Source organism: Pseudorca crassidens, chromosome 1 (genome assembly GCF_039906515.1).
Source record: "Pseudorca crassidens isolate mPseCra1 chromosome 1, mPseCra1.hap1, whole genome shotgun sequence".
NCBI classification, from domain to species: Eukaryota; Metazoa; Chordata; class Mammalia; order Artiodactyla; family Delphinidae; genus Pseudorca; species Pseudorca crassidens.
In genome coordinates this window covers 116,577,415-116,590,797 of record NC_090296.1, presented here as the reverse complement: position 1 = coordinate 116,590,797, position 13,383 = coordinate 116,577,415, and the positions used below count along the sequence as shown (strand labels likewise).

The window sequence follows — 13,383 nt, the reverse complement described above, 5'->3', positions numbered from 1 at the left end:
ACTGAGTGCACTTCAGCACGCCGTGTCATCACTCCTTGCGTGCCGGCCTGTCTTTCCCCAGAGACCACGAGCGCCCAGGAGGTAAGACCCCAATCTTGGGGCCGCTGGGTGACACTGGGTCCAGGCACCCAGGGCTCTCACTGAAGACTGCGGTGCAGGACTCCCTGTGCGTGTTGGGGCCCACGTGCCAACAGCTGCACTCACGGCCTGTCAGAATCACTCGGGCTATGGCCTGGAACATTTGCACAACCGCTCACAGCATCCAGCAGGCATCTGAATCTGGATCCAGGGCAGCCACCGGCTTTCAAGGGAGTGTGGCATGGCAGAAAGGCCAGCAGGCCAGGCAGCAAGAGACCCTGGTGGGGGCCTGGTGGGAAGCAAAGACTTCCCTTCTGTAGGAGTCACAGTCGAATTCTGAAACCTATAAATAACACTGAAAATAAGGCTACATGCCTGTCTGAGAAGGAACTAGGACAACCGAGAGCTTTTTCAAGCTCCATGCCTCCTGCCCAAGATCCTTAACTCTCCTCCTCCTAATAAATGTATATCAGAATCTGGGATGGTAGAGAAGAGGCAGGAATATTATTCTGAAAGGCCCCTGAGATCATTCTGATTAGTCATGTCCCCAACAGCAACCCAGTTAGGCCCACGATTATACTGCTCGGTACCGAAGCACAAGCTGTAGAGTCAGTCCTTGCGCAATCTACACCAGGGCACGATGCTCAACCAACCCAAGGCAGGACACAGTGCGCTCCAGGCAGAGCGCAGGGCAGTGGAAAAAGGGTTCTTCCAGCACAGAAGGGAGAAAAGGGTTTGCTGGCCGGGCTGCTGGGTGGAGGGAGTGAGCCTGCGTGTCAACCACCGGCAGGTCTGGCCTGCAGAAGGGGCTCTATAAATGGCAGCCTCCTCCGCCCTCCTCCTCTGGGGGAAGTCTGTCTTCCATCAGGCAGGAAGCATCTAGGAGGGAAGGCTATCCATCTTCCTTCTGCTCCTCTGAGCCTGACCACAGCCTCTGGCTCAGGAATGGGCCCGTTACAAAGGCTCGAAAACTCTCATTCCACAAACAACTACTGTATGGTTGCCCCGTACCAGGTCCCCAAGTTAGGGGCTCCAGAGGAGCAAGACCCGCCTGCACCCCTCAAGAGGCTCCCCGTCTGGGGGGATGACTGACTTTCTGTCCACCCTGATTAGGAAGGTCCCCATTAGTCCCGTCTCTTGAGTGCCTGAGGCGCTCAGGCCACACCACAGGTGCCCCAGGGAATTACTGGCTGACTGGAGCCAGGGTTAGCCAGAGAGCCTCTGTTAATGACCAAACAGTGCGTTCTGAGCAGATCTGGGAGCCCTGGGAGGTGGAGGGAGGGGGGACCGTTTCCCTGACTGCCCTGAACTTGCAGTGAGCCATCGATCCTGCTTTAGCCAGGAAGGCCGGCCGTGGTGTCCACGACGCCTCACCTCTCTCTCCGCTCAGAGGCCCCGCTGCAGAGCCCATCTCCTGCACGCAGCATGCCCACCATCCCATCCTCTGGGCATGCAGTGCCTGGTAAACAGGACTCTGTAGGGGGCAAGCCCCCATCCCACCCGGCTCCCACACACAGAAGCTTTGTCTGAGCTGCTGATGCATAATACATGGGCACAGGCCTGGACCAGCCGCGGGCCCATCTTGGACAACAGGCCCATCACTAAGAGGCTGTGAGGGGCGCAGCCAGGACACAATGTGCTCCAGTCAGAGCTGAGGGCAGTGGATAAAGGGCTCACTGGGGCCCTGGAACCAGCCCCTCCCCCAGCGCACAGTGCAGGGGTGGAGAAGAAGGCTGTCCTCAGAGGGCCCCGGGGTTGTCCTGAAATCCTCCCAGCCACTTTCCAGTGCAGCCTCCAGCCACATCCGTGACTCCTGGGCTTGGCTGTTTCTCCCTGTGGCCCGTGGAGAGTCATCCAGGACCCTTGCTTGTCTTGGTCCCCATGTTCCTTCCTTAAATGAGTTTCTCTAGCAGGCACGGCCACCGTCAAGGTCTAGTTTGCTCTTTGGGGTCTTGGGCTCCCTGATCTTGGCTACCCCAGAGGCCCCTCACCTACCCACACCCACACATCAGTGGGAAAACAACATGGAGATAACAGAGGCTAAGAGAGAGAGATAATGAATCATCACCTACTACACACTTCCTAAAAGAGGCCATGCACAATTTTATGTGTTAGAACAGCACCCTTTGTCTTGCAGGGTATTTAAGTAGGATAAATCCACGTGCAGTCATCTCTATATAAGCAGAATTGGGGAATTACAGGTACCGCTGCTTTAGCAATAAGGATCTGGAAGATTCCCTCTTGAACCACCATGCAAACACGTTGAAGACGTGTTCAGAGGGTCTCGCTAGCACAGAGATGCTTACTCTGAGGCCCGCTCCCAGAAATTCTGATTCAGAAGGTCTGGAAGAGAGTCCAGGAATCTGCATCTGAATAAGCACCTAAGAGATTCCAATGCAGGTGGGCACAGATGATGCTTTAAGATGTATTGGTTAATGAAAAATTATAGGTTTCAAATACGCAAATAAGTGCTACACACTGGTGGTTCACTAAACAATCCACGACAAACTAAATCAATAATGATAGAGTTAAACTCACAGCAATTTTCAGTTAAAAAGCAGAAACAGCAGCAACTGGACATTGGAGCCAACTCAAGATGACACGGAGGGCAAAGAATGCTTACTGAGAATTTCTGGATTTCTGGTACACAGTAGGAGCTTTGCCAAAGACTGCAAGGCACCAGCCACGTTTGTCAATTTTAAGGCCCCAATAAACTCTAGGGATGTACTAATTTGGGTTTCCAGATACCAAATATGGTTTGATAATCCTTGGGTTTTTTTTTTTAACTTTTAATTTTATATTGGAGTATAGCTGATTTACAATGTGGTGTTACTTTCAGGTGTACAGCAAAGTGATTCAGTTATACATATACATGTATCTATTCTTTTTCAAATTCTTTTCCCGTTTAGGTTGTTACATAATATTGAGCAGAGTTCCCTGTGCTATCCAGTAGGTCCTTGTTGGTTATCCATTTTAAATATAGCAGTGTGTACAAGTCAATCCCAAACTCCCTAACTATCCCTCCCCCCACCCTTACTCCCCACCCCCGGTAACCATAAGTTCATTCTCTAAGTCTGTGTAAAATAAAAATTTATGGAATTATGCTTCATTGGCTGTTAAGACTCTAAGGAAGGGCCTGCAATTCCAAATCTGTTCTCAACCCTTCAGGGACAGACTGGTCCCTCTATATTCACTTTTGGTTCTTGTCAACACGCACATGCATCTGCAACAAGAGCTTTTAAGACCTTCATTAATTTTATCTATTTCTGGAGTCCACCCCAATAAAAAATGAGCAATGCGGACACATTTTCCATATCAGGATGTTTCTGAAAAGGAGAAAGTTGGACCCACCTAACTGTTCAATAATAACGGGCTGATAAAATCAAGTATATTTATGTTCACATGACAGACTATTATAATACAAGCATGAAAAGTGTGTTTTTGAAGCATATACCATATTTCATCAAATCTAACTCAACTGATTGTAGGACTGACCATTATTTCATTATTTCACGTTCTTCCGAGAAAGAAAAACATGTAGTGATAAACTAGGACATGCTGTCTATTGAAAATATATCCCAATTTCAGAAATCACAAAATGTGCAATATTGTAATCAATGAGATATAGTAATAAATAATACCATGAGAAGATGGTCCTGATACAATGTTATAATAATAAATGCAAAATGGAGGATATACTTAAATACACTCATAGGAAAAAAAAAAAGTGAAAGGAAAAGCAGAAAAATGGTCCAGAATGAACACATATCATCTTTATAATCTGAAAAAGATATCATTTTTTAAAATAATCATAAAAATAAATCCACTGGAATGGGTAAAATCATGGCAAGCACGTGCACGTCCACAGAGAGCCAGTTCCCACAGTCGCACTCCCTCATGCTGAGGAACCGCAGCTGGCTTAGGTCAGTTGTTGCTCAGTACATGGGATGGTTCCCAATGTTTTGCTAACAGAAGCCTTAAAGTGCTTCGTTCATTTTCACTCTTGGGTTATTTCCGTGGCCACCTGCAGGGTGTGGCATGGAAGGTGTCAGCTGGCAGCTCTGTGAGTTGGAGTTAAGGGACAGGTTGGTGTGTGAGGTCCATTTTCTCTCAGATCCTATTTCTCTGTATGTGAACATTCTGGACTGGCCTGAGGCCGTGCTGGCCTCCCTAACCCACCTCACAGAGGTTGAAATTCCTCAGCTGGGGAGCAGAGTATCATACTCTGCAAGGTGATAAGTCATTTCAGTAAGTGAGATGAAAACATCAGTTCCTCGAGAGATGGGACCCTGGGAGAGATGTACCCTCAGGTACTGAAGATGGATGTAGGATCTAGTCTGAGGCCAGGTTTCCACAAACAGAACTTAAAGGCACAAGGGGCTTGGGGAGGACGAGGGAGGGATGGGAGAGTAGGGGGGGCGATGAATGAGAGGAAGGGACGTGAGGGAAAATGCAGAAGGGACATGACACCAAAGGAAAGGGCACGAAAAAGGAAACCTGGTGCCTGGGAGACAACCTTCTCCAAGGAAAGCAGCAAGTCAGAGTCCATGCCCGCCTCCCGGCAGGGCCAGGGAAATGCCGAATCTCTACCATCTTTGGATGCCATGCCAAACTCCCAAGAGGTATCTGGATCAGTAGGAAAAAAGGGAGGGGGTGGAGGTAAGCAGAGGGGTGTGAAGATGCAGGACTCTCACACAGGATCCATGTCCCATCAGGTTGTCCCCCGGCTATGCCCATGCCCAGCAGCCCCAAGGGACCAGCCAACACGTCAGGAATGGTCAGAACATTGAACTGGGACCTGGAGACTAAGGTTTGAATTGTGACTCTTTCAAGTGACCTTCAGTACATCATATGCCCTCCAGTACTCAGTGTCAGGAAATGTAAAATTGGAGGGCGTAAATCAAGTGATCTTTGGGGTCCTTTCTGATTTGGACATCTATGTTTCCAAAACAGGTGCAACTCAGGGAACTCACTCACTGAAAAAAAATTTTATTTTATTTTTTAATAATAATATATATACTTAAGGTGTACAACATGATGATTTGGTATATATCTATACACAGTGAAACGATTACTAAGGTCAGGCTAATTAATACATTCATCTCCTCGAATAGTTGCCATTTTGTATGTGTGTGTGGTGAGAGCACCTGAAATCTACTCTCTTAGTAAACATCCAGCATTCAATACAGTATTATTAACTATAGTCATCCTACTGTGCATTAGATCTCTAGACTTGTTCATCCTATTAACTGCAACTCTGTACCCTTTTACCATGACCTCCTCATTTCCCCACCTTCCTGCCCCTGGTAACCACCATTCTGCTTTCTGCTTATACGTATTTATTTGGCTTTTTAAGATTCCACATATAAGTGAGATCATGCAGGGTTTTTTTCTGTGTCTGACTTATTTCACTGAGCATAATGTCCTCCAGTTTCATCCATGTTGTTGCAAATGGCAGGAAATCCTCTTTTAAGGTTGAATAATATTCCACTGTATATCTACATCACATCTTCTTTATCCGTTCATCTGTTGATGGACACTCAGGTTACTTCCATATCTTGGCATTGTGAATAATGCTACAATGAACATGGGGGTGCAGATAGCTCTCTGAGATACTGAATTCATTTCCTCTGGATATAAACCCAGAAGAGGAATTGCTGGATCATATGGTAGTTCTATTTTTAATTTTTTGAGGAACCTCCATACTGTTTTCCATAACGGCTGTACCAATTTACATTCCCACCAATGGTGTACCTGGGTTTCCTTTTCTCCACATCCTCAACAACCCTTATTATATTTTATTTATTTTTTAATAATAGCCATCCCAACAGGAATGAGGAGATATCTCACTGTGGTTTTGATGTGCATTTCCCCAATGATTTGTGATGTTGAGCACCTTTTCATATACCTGTTGGCCATTTGTATGTCTTCTTTGGAAAAATGTCTGGTCAGATCCTTTGCCCGCTGTTGTAACTGGGTTGTCTTTTGTTGTTGTTGTTGATTTGGTTTTTGTTTTTTGCTATTGAGTTGTATGAGCTCCTTTTATATTTTGGATATTAGTTCCTTAGTGGATATATGATTTGAAAATATGTTCTCTCAATCCATAGGTTGCCTTTTCTTTTTGTTGATGGTTTCCTTTGCTGTGCAGAACATTTTAGTTTGATATAGTCCCACTTGTTTATTTTCGTTTTTGTTGCCTGAGCTTTGGGTGTCATATCCAAAAAATCATTGCCAAGGTTAATGTCAAGGAGATTTTCCCCTATGTTTTCTTCTAGGAGATTTATGGTTTCACACCTTACATTTAAGTCTTTAATCCATTTTAAGTTGATTTTTGTGTATGCTGTTAAGATAAGGATCCAATTTCTTTCCTTTGCGTGTGGATAGCCAGTTTTCCCAACACCATTTATTGAAGAGACTAATCCTTTCCCCATTGTGTTTTCTTGGCACCCTTGTAGAAAATTAGTTGACTGTATATGCTCGGGTTTATTTCTGAGCTCAAGTCACTCATTTTGTTCATCAAACAATTACTAAACATATATCATCTGTGCAAGGCACAGCGTTAGGACTACAGGAGAAAATGCAAAGCAGAATGGGAGGCCACACTCACGGAACATTTAATACTTGTCAGGCACCAAGCTACCCTATATTAGTGACAATCCTAAGGGGCAGGTATTATTTTTTCCATTCTACAGACAGTAAAACTGAGGCTCAGACCTGTTCGGTTATCTGCCCAAGGTCACAGAATGGTAAGTGGTTGAGTTGAGAGCCTAACCCAAGTTAACCCACTATGCCTCATCTTCCTGCTAAGAAAAAGAGCTCCACCTTTGCCTTCAAAGAACTCACAGTCCAGTGAGTGTTTCAGTTAGCCAACCAACAGAACAGCAATACTGAGCGGGAGGCAGAACAATGCCTGACTGACCCAACAGAGAGATGAAGGAGTAGAGGAAACACTGGCATGGAGTCTGCCTGAAGCTTGACTCAGATTCCAGATTCGCAGTGCGGAACCCGGGGTAAGGGAGGGGAGGAGTGGCACTGGCATTTCAGGTAGAGGATACGGCACAAGGCGTGAATGCAGAGAGGGTGAAGTTCATGGGCCATCGGCAAAGGGCAAGGAGTCTGCTGTTGCTAGAACAGAGGAGTCTGGAGACAAGCCTCGGAAGACAGGTGGGGCCAGGCAGCAGGGGTCTTGGATGTCAAGTTAAGGGTCCGTAGTGAAGGGGTGCACCCCTGGACCTAAGGCAGCCCCCAGCCCTTCCTCCACAAGGTCAGGAGGAAAACGCAGAACTTCAGGGCAGGGAGTGGCTCACCACTTGCTTCCTAAACCAGTGGAAGCACCAGAGACCCCATTCACCCTGCAGAGCCGGGGCTCTTTCTCTAGGCTGCATCCACCCACATTTACTGAGGGCCGCTAGTGCCGGGCCGCAGGACTGCAAACTCCCTGAGGACAGGGCCCATTTCTGAGAGATCTTCAATGCCTACCCTGTGAGAGGTGCTCCAGAAATACTCACCTAGTTAATTCTGAATAACAAGTAGAATCATTACCACATCCTTTTTCTCTCTGTGTCTGAGCCTCTGGCCAGGTTTCCACCAAGAGAACTAAGAGGGTGGAGGGGAGAGGTTGGTTACACAATTACAGGGCCCCCTAGGGATGCGCCAGCTGGCCAATCTGGATGACTCATGCGGATTCCAGGTCCAGCCAGTGTACCGAACGGGACCTCTTTGCGCTCCCCCGCCCCATTCCAGCCTGTCTGCCATCACTGCCAGTGACGAGTCCCAAAAGGCCCCTCCACAGGCGTGTGGTGAAAATCGGCTCTCAGATCCCACGTCCTCACCAGCTGACCCCAGCTCACCCCTGGGCAGCCAGCGCAGCAGCCTGCCATCAGTAGCTTGTGTGCCTTGGGTTAAGTCACACAGGAGGCTCTGGGAAAAGAACAACAGTGAGGGGGCCAAGGACCAGGAGGACAGGCCTGGCAACGGAAGGAGCTGGGAGGCCAGTGGCAAAGAGAAGACAGAGACGCCAGTGACCTCCTAAATACACATCTACTCCCCAGCTCAGGGAAACCTTCCATCAAAGACAACACAGCACTTCCTGTGTCACCAGCCACTAGCGGGAGGTAAGGCTCAGCCCCAGGGTTCAGAGATCCCCCTTCCTTTTCCTCTCCATTGACCCTCCTCTGGTTCAGTCTCTCGTTACCTCGTGCCTAGATGCTTGGTGTGGACCACAAATTGACCCACATAGCCAGGGCCCTCTTCTTAAATATGGACCCTGCTGGGAGAAAGAAGGAAGACCGTCCCTAATGGGCGGGTGTGACCCAGTCCACCAGATCCTCTTTCCCCTCTGCCAGAAAGGATTGAAGACGGCACACCAGAGGACGAGCACAGATTCTCCTGACATAGAAAATATGCCCCTGCAGGGCAGCTCCACCCCTGGTCCTAACAAGGCCCCACACTCATGCTGTTCTTGTTACCAATACTTCCCTTGTCCCGTCCGCCAGGCCAAATCCCAGCCATCCCCAAGGCCCAGTTCAAATGCTGCTTCTCCTCGAGCCCTGCCCTGCTTCCCCTGCCCGCTGTGCTCTCACCCAGGGCCCTCGGGACTTGCCACTGCACTGGCTGCAATCACAAGTCAGCTTCCTCTCTGCGGCCCCTGGAGGATGGGGTCTGAGTCTGAGTTCTCTCTCTGTGCCTGGCATCGAGTAGGGGTTGTAGTAAATACATGGTGAGTTTTAGTAAATACTTGTTGCAATATCTGTTGAATGGATGGATGGAGGGCTGGAATAGTGGACACAGCAGGAGGCAGATGACGATGATAAAGAATTCCAAGTCCCCTCCTGGAGCCCCATCACTCCCTTGGTGGGAAGCCTGAGAAAAGGCATTTAGGAGTCTGGCTGGGGAGGGGCAGAGAACAAAGCCTTGAGGCTCCAACCACTCAGGATTCAAGAATCCTGGTTCCTGGGGGCAGTCCCTCCTTAGGAGAGGAGGAGCTGGGAAGAAGAGGAGAGTGCGTTCCCTGACCCTTGGTTCTCACATCAGCCTCCAACAAATCCCTGCGGTGCACAAAGAGCTAAATTCTTGAAAAACAGAAATGTACGCCCCCCCCAACACACACACACACACACACACACACACACACACACACACACACAAAAAAAAAAGGTAGAGGGAGATGGGCTCCCGGCTGCACAGACTGGCCCGGCAGGGGAGTTGTCCCCAAGGCCACAGGCTTCCAGGGAACTAGAGCATGGGGGAGGGAGTACCCGCCTTGCTGGCCCTTTTCCCAGAAGGCCTGGACACTGTAACCACCACCTGCGGGTCTGCCCATGGATAGCCAGCCACAGGAGGCCAAATCTTGATCACTGAACCGTGGGCACTGGCGCAGCCTCTGACTTCCAGCCCTCAGACTGCAATGGCCCTGTCGAGGCCCCTCGGTCTGGTTTCAGTTGCCTAGGTCCACGGGAAAGGAAACACTTGCCCAGAGGCACGTTGCAGGAAAAGTGTGGTAAAGCCCCCTCCCAAGGGCGGCATCTCACAGTCTATAAACCTCTTTTTGAAGTTAGTCTAGTAGCCGCAGCTGAGCTGGAGGGTGGCAGCCAGGCACATGGGAGTCCTCATTCCAAAGACCCTACTTCACGGGGTTCTATGCCTGAGGGCATCTGACTTTGACTGAAAGATGATACACTCCCTGGGGTCTCGGGAAAGTAGGGGACGTGAACATGGGATGGCATGTGTTCCTGGAGACCTAGTCTGACCCACCTTAGACAGGGGCTGGAAGTTACTAGCCAAAAAAGCACTTTTTGAAAAGGACTCTGAGGTGGGTTCCATGTCCCCTCCCCTTGAATCTGGTATGGAAGTGACACTATGTGACTTCTGAGGCTAGGTCCTAAGAGGTCATGACCTTCTGCCTTGTTTGCTTGAACACTTGTTCTTGGGACCCTGAGTGGTTATGTAAGAAATCTGACTCTCTGAGGCTGCCATGCCACGAGGAAGCCCAAGCCACATGGAGATGTCCTGTGTAGATGCTCCCGTCCACAGGTACAGCTGGGCCCAGCCTTTAAGTCACCCCAGTCCAGGCACCAGACATGAGAGCGAAGAAACTTTCAGATGATTCCAGCCACTCCCCTCTCCACCGGTGTTCAAGTCACACCTAGTCATTTGTGTTTTCCTAGCTGAGACCCCCAGACATTGTGGAACATGGACGTGCTGCTGTCCCCTCTGTGCCCTGTCTGGATGTCTGCCCAACAGAACCCATGCAGCCCCTTGCTAACCCCTCCACCCACTCCAAAAGCCCAATGTCTGTCTCCACCCTGGTAAGCCAGGAAGACTCGGGACGCTTGGGGAAGGCTCCTTTTTGTAGCACCGTCCATCGCAGGATGCCCTTTCCACAGCTCCGAATCAATCAGGCGAATGCAGGATGTACCGAGTACCTGCAAAGCGCCTGCCCCATGCCCGCAGCTTCAGGAGATGCTGAAAGCATCTTCCATGCCCACCCCCTGGGCTCAAGTAACTTGTCCTCTATCTGGAGCCATCAGAGGCTGATCAAAGATATCGGGGGAAGTGTAAGTCAATGTTCAGTTATGCTCTGGATTTTTCTCTGTCCCAGTTTCAAATATTCTGACCCACTGTATCCATGAGCTATCAAAACATCTGCGTCATTTCAATGTTTCTATATCCAAAGCTGCATTTTCTACATTGACCTCTTCCACCCAGAAGCAGCTCAAAAATCTTGCAGACCGTGGGCCAGAATTTGGGGTATGGAAAACGTTTACTTTAAGGAAAGCAACTGACCAACAAATGCTTTGTTCAGTTCAACAGAACAGATGCTGACAGCCTGCGAGGTCCTGTGCTGGGCACTGCAGGGCCCATCTACGCAGTTCTAGACTCAGGAATCCCAGAGCTGAATGGGCCTCATCCACACTGACCAACACAGAGCCCAAAGCCCCCTCACGCTTGCCCTCCGGACGGCAGCTGGTGCAGGTGACCTCTCCCTCCTCCTTGACTTTCCCTCGGCCACACCTTCTCAGTCACTTCTGAAGCCTTTTCCCCTCCTCGGTCTCAGCCACAGAGAGCTTGGGGCTCAAACCTGCCACTTCTCTTTCACTTTAACCCAGCCCCTAGCCTCCATGGGAATTACCTGGGCAGCTCTGAATAAATGCTGATGGGCCACCACTCCAGAGATTCCGATTCACTGACCTGGAGGGACCTGCAAGGGACTCTGAAGACATCGGTGGATGAGACCCACTGCCTCTACTCTTCCCTGCCTGAGGTCATCCACACTCAGAGATTTAAACACCTTCTACAAGCTGATGGCTCTGAAATTTCCACCTGACACCTGGACCTCTTTCCTGAGCTTCAGACCTATCCCTTTAGATTCTCGCAGACACCTCTAACCTAACACGTCGGGAACCAACTACTGATCTCCCCACCCCAGGCTGCTCCTCCTCGGCCGCCATGACTCCCAGTAAATGGGACTTTTATTCCACAAACCTGAGAGCCATCTATGAATTCCCCCTTCTTCTCTCCCTCAGCCCACGTGGAGGTCCTGTCAATTCTCCCTTCACTTTTCAATCTCAGAGCATCTGCATTTTCCAAAGAACTTTTACACAGTTATGATCCTGGTCTGCATACACCTTTGTACCCGGCCCTTTTCACTTAGCAGGAAGTTTCCCACATGCACAGCATTTGGTATATTATGCTTTTTAATGGCTGCAGAATGCTCCATTGAATAAATGCTGCTTCGTTTGCTTAGCCAGTCTCATACTGTAAAGCCTTTATTTTGCTTCCAAATTCTAGTTATAAATAATGCCGTGAGGAGCATCTTGATGCACAGAGCCTTTCCCCGCCCTTGGATTATTTCCTTTGGACAGAGTCCCAGAAGTGGGATTACTAGGTCACAGGATTGTGGACATTTTTATGGCCTGTGAAGCACGTTGCCAAACTGCTCTCCAAAAAGGGTGAAACTACTTTACTTTCATGTGTCTTTTTGATGGCTTATACAGGTTGGAATATGCCACCACAGACCTAGGACAGTCCTGGCAGCTGAGAGTCTTCTTCTTTTATTTTAAAAACTTCTTAAGAGTTTGCTTAATTCTCTCCTAATTATCAAAGTGATAAATACACAATACAGAAAGGCAAACCCAGGGGCTTCCCTGGTGGCGCAGTGGTTGAGAGTCCGCCTGACGATGCAGGGGACGCGGGTCCGTGCCCTGGTCCGGGAAGATCCCACATGCCGCGGAGCGGCTGGGCCCATGAGCCATGGCTGCTGAGCCTGCGCGTCCAGAGCCTGAGCCTGTGCTCCGCAACGGGAGAGGCCACAACAGCGAGAGGCCCGCGTACCGCAAAAAAAAAAGAGGCAAACCCAGAAATGTACAACCAAATAAACAAAAGCACCTATAATCCCACCTTCCCATAGGTTCTCAGAAGACAAGACTCATTATCGTAATGCTAGAATGAGGAACTCAGACTGAATTTACACAGAAGGGAGTTGGTTGTTTTATTTTTTAAAAATTTATCTATTTGGCTGCACCGGGTCTTACTTGCGGCACACGGGATCTTCGCTGCTGCGCACGGCATCTTTTGGTTGCAGCATGCGGGATCTTTAGTTGCGGCATGTGGGATCTTTAGTGGCGGCATGCAGGATCTAGTTCCCTGACCAGGGATTGAACCCGGGCCCTCTGCGTTGGGAGCACGGGACCACTGGACCGCCAGGGAAGTCCCGAGGTGGTTGTTTTACTCACGGCTTTACATAGAGAGACCCTGGCCTTTCTGGAGTAGTCCTCTGGGAAGGACATGTACATATTCTTGCCACACTGTTAAGGTCAAATCACCTCTTTTTTAAACAAACAAACAAACAAACAAAAATCACTTTTTAAACTCCTGGTGTGAAATCCCACTTAGGACTGGCTAGGGATATCCTCAGTGCCTATCGTTGCCCTTCCGTGATAGGGTTCATCTCCTCAGTCACATCCAGAGTCATTCAGACACAAGCTTGCTCCTTTCCAGGTGGGGAAGATGGCTTGGGGGTGGGGGAGGAGGCCGGCTATGAAGTGTCAAACTGATTTCCGACCTTAGGAGCTGGTACTGAAAGCTGCTCCCAAGGTGGTCCCAGAACGTTCTTAACAATGGCTGGAGCCCCTGGAACACATGTTAAGAGAAGGGAGCACCCGGAGTGACAACACTGATAAGCAAACAGTAAAGAGGAAGAGGGGCAGCTCTGTTGAGGATTTACTATGTGCTGGGCTGAGGGTTAAGCGCTTTGCACATGTAAAATAAATGTAATGCTCACAATGCTACTTGTACAACAAGGAG

The 13,383-nt window shown here is 49.2% G+C and overlaps 1 protein-coding gene and 1 long non-coding RNA gene across 3 annotated transcripts in view; one reads left to right on the top strand and one right to left on the bottom strand.

Annotated features, from left to right (window-relative positions):
* CORO2B (coronin 2B) overlaps positions 1-13,383 on the bottom strand; it is a 140,349-nt gene that overhangs the window by 102,028 nt on the left and 24,938 nt on the right. The window lies entirely within an intron of this gene.
* Positions 7,830-11,823, top strand: LOC137231423 (uncharacterized). Its single transcript, XR_010946541.1, has 3 exons — positions 7,830-8,192; positions 10,883-11,052; positions 11,187-11,823. It is a non-coding gene; the product is annotated as an uncharacterized lncRNA (long non-coding RNA).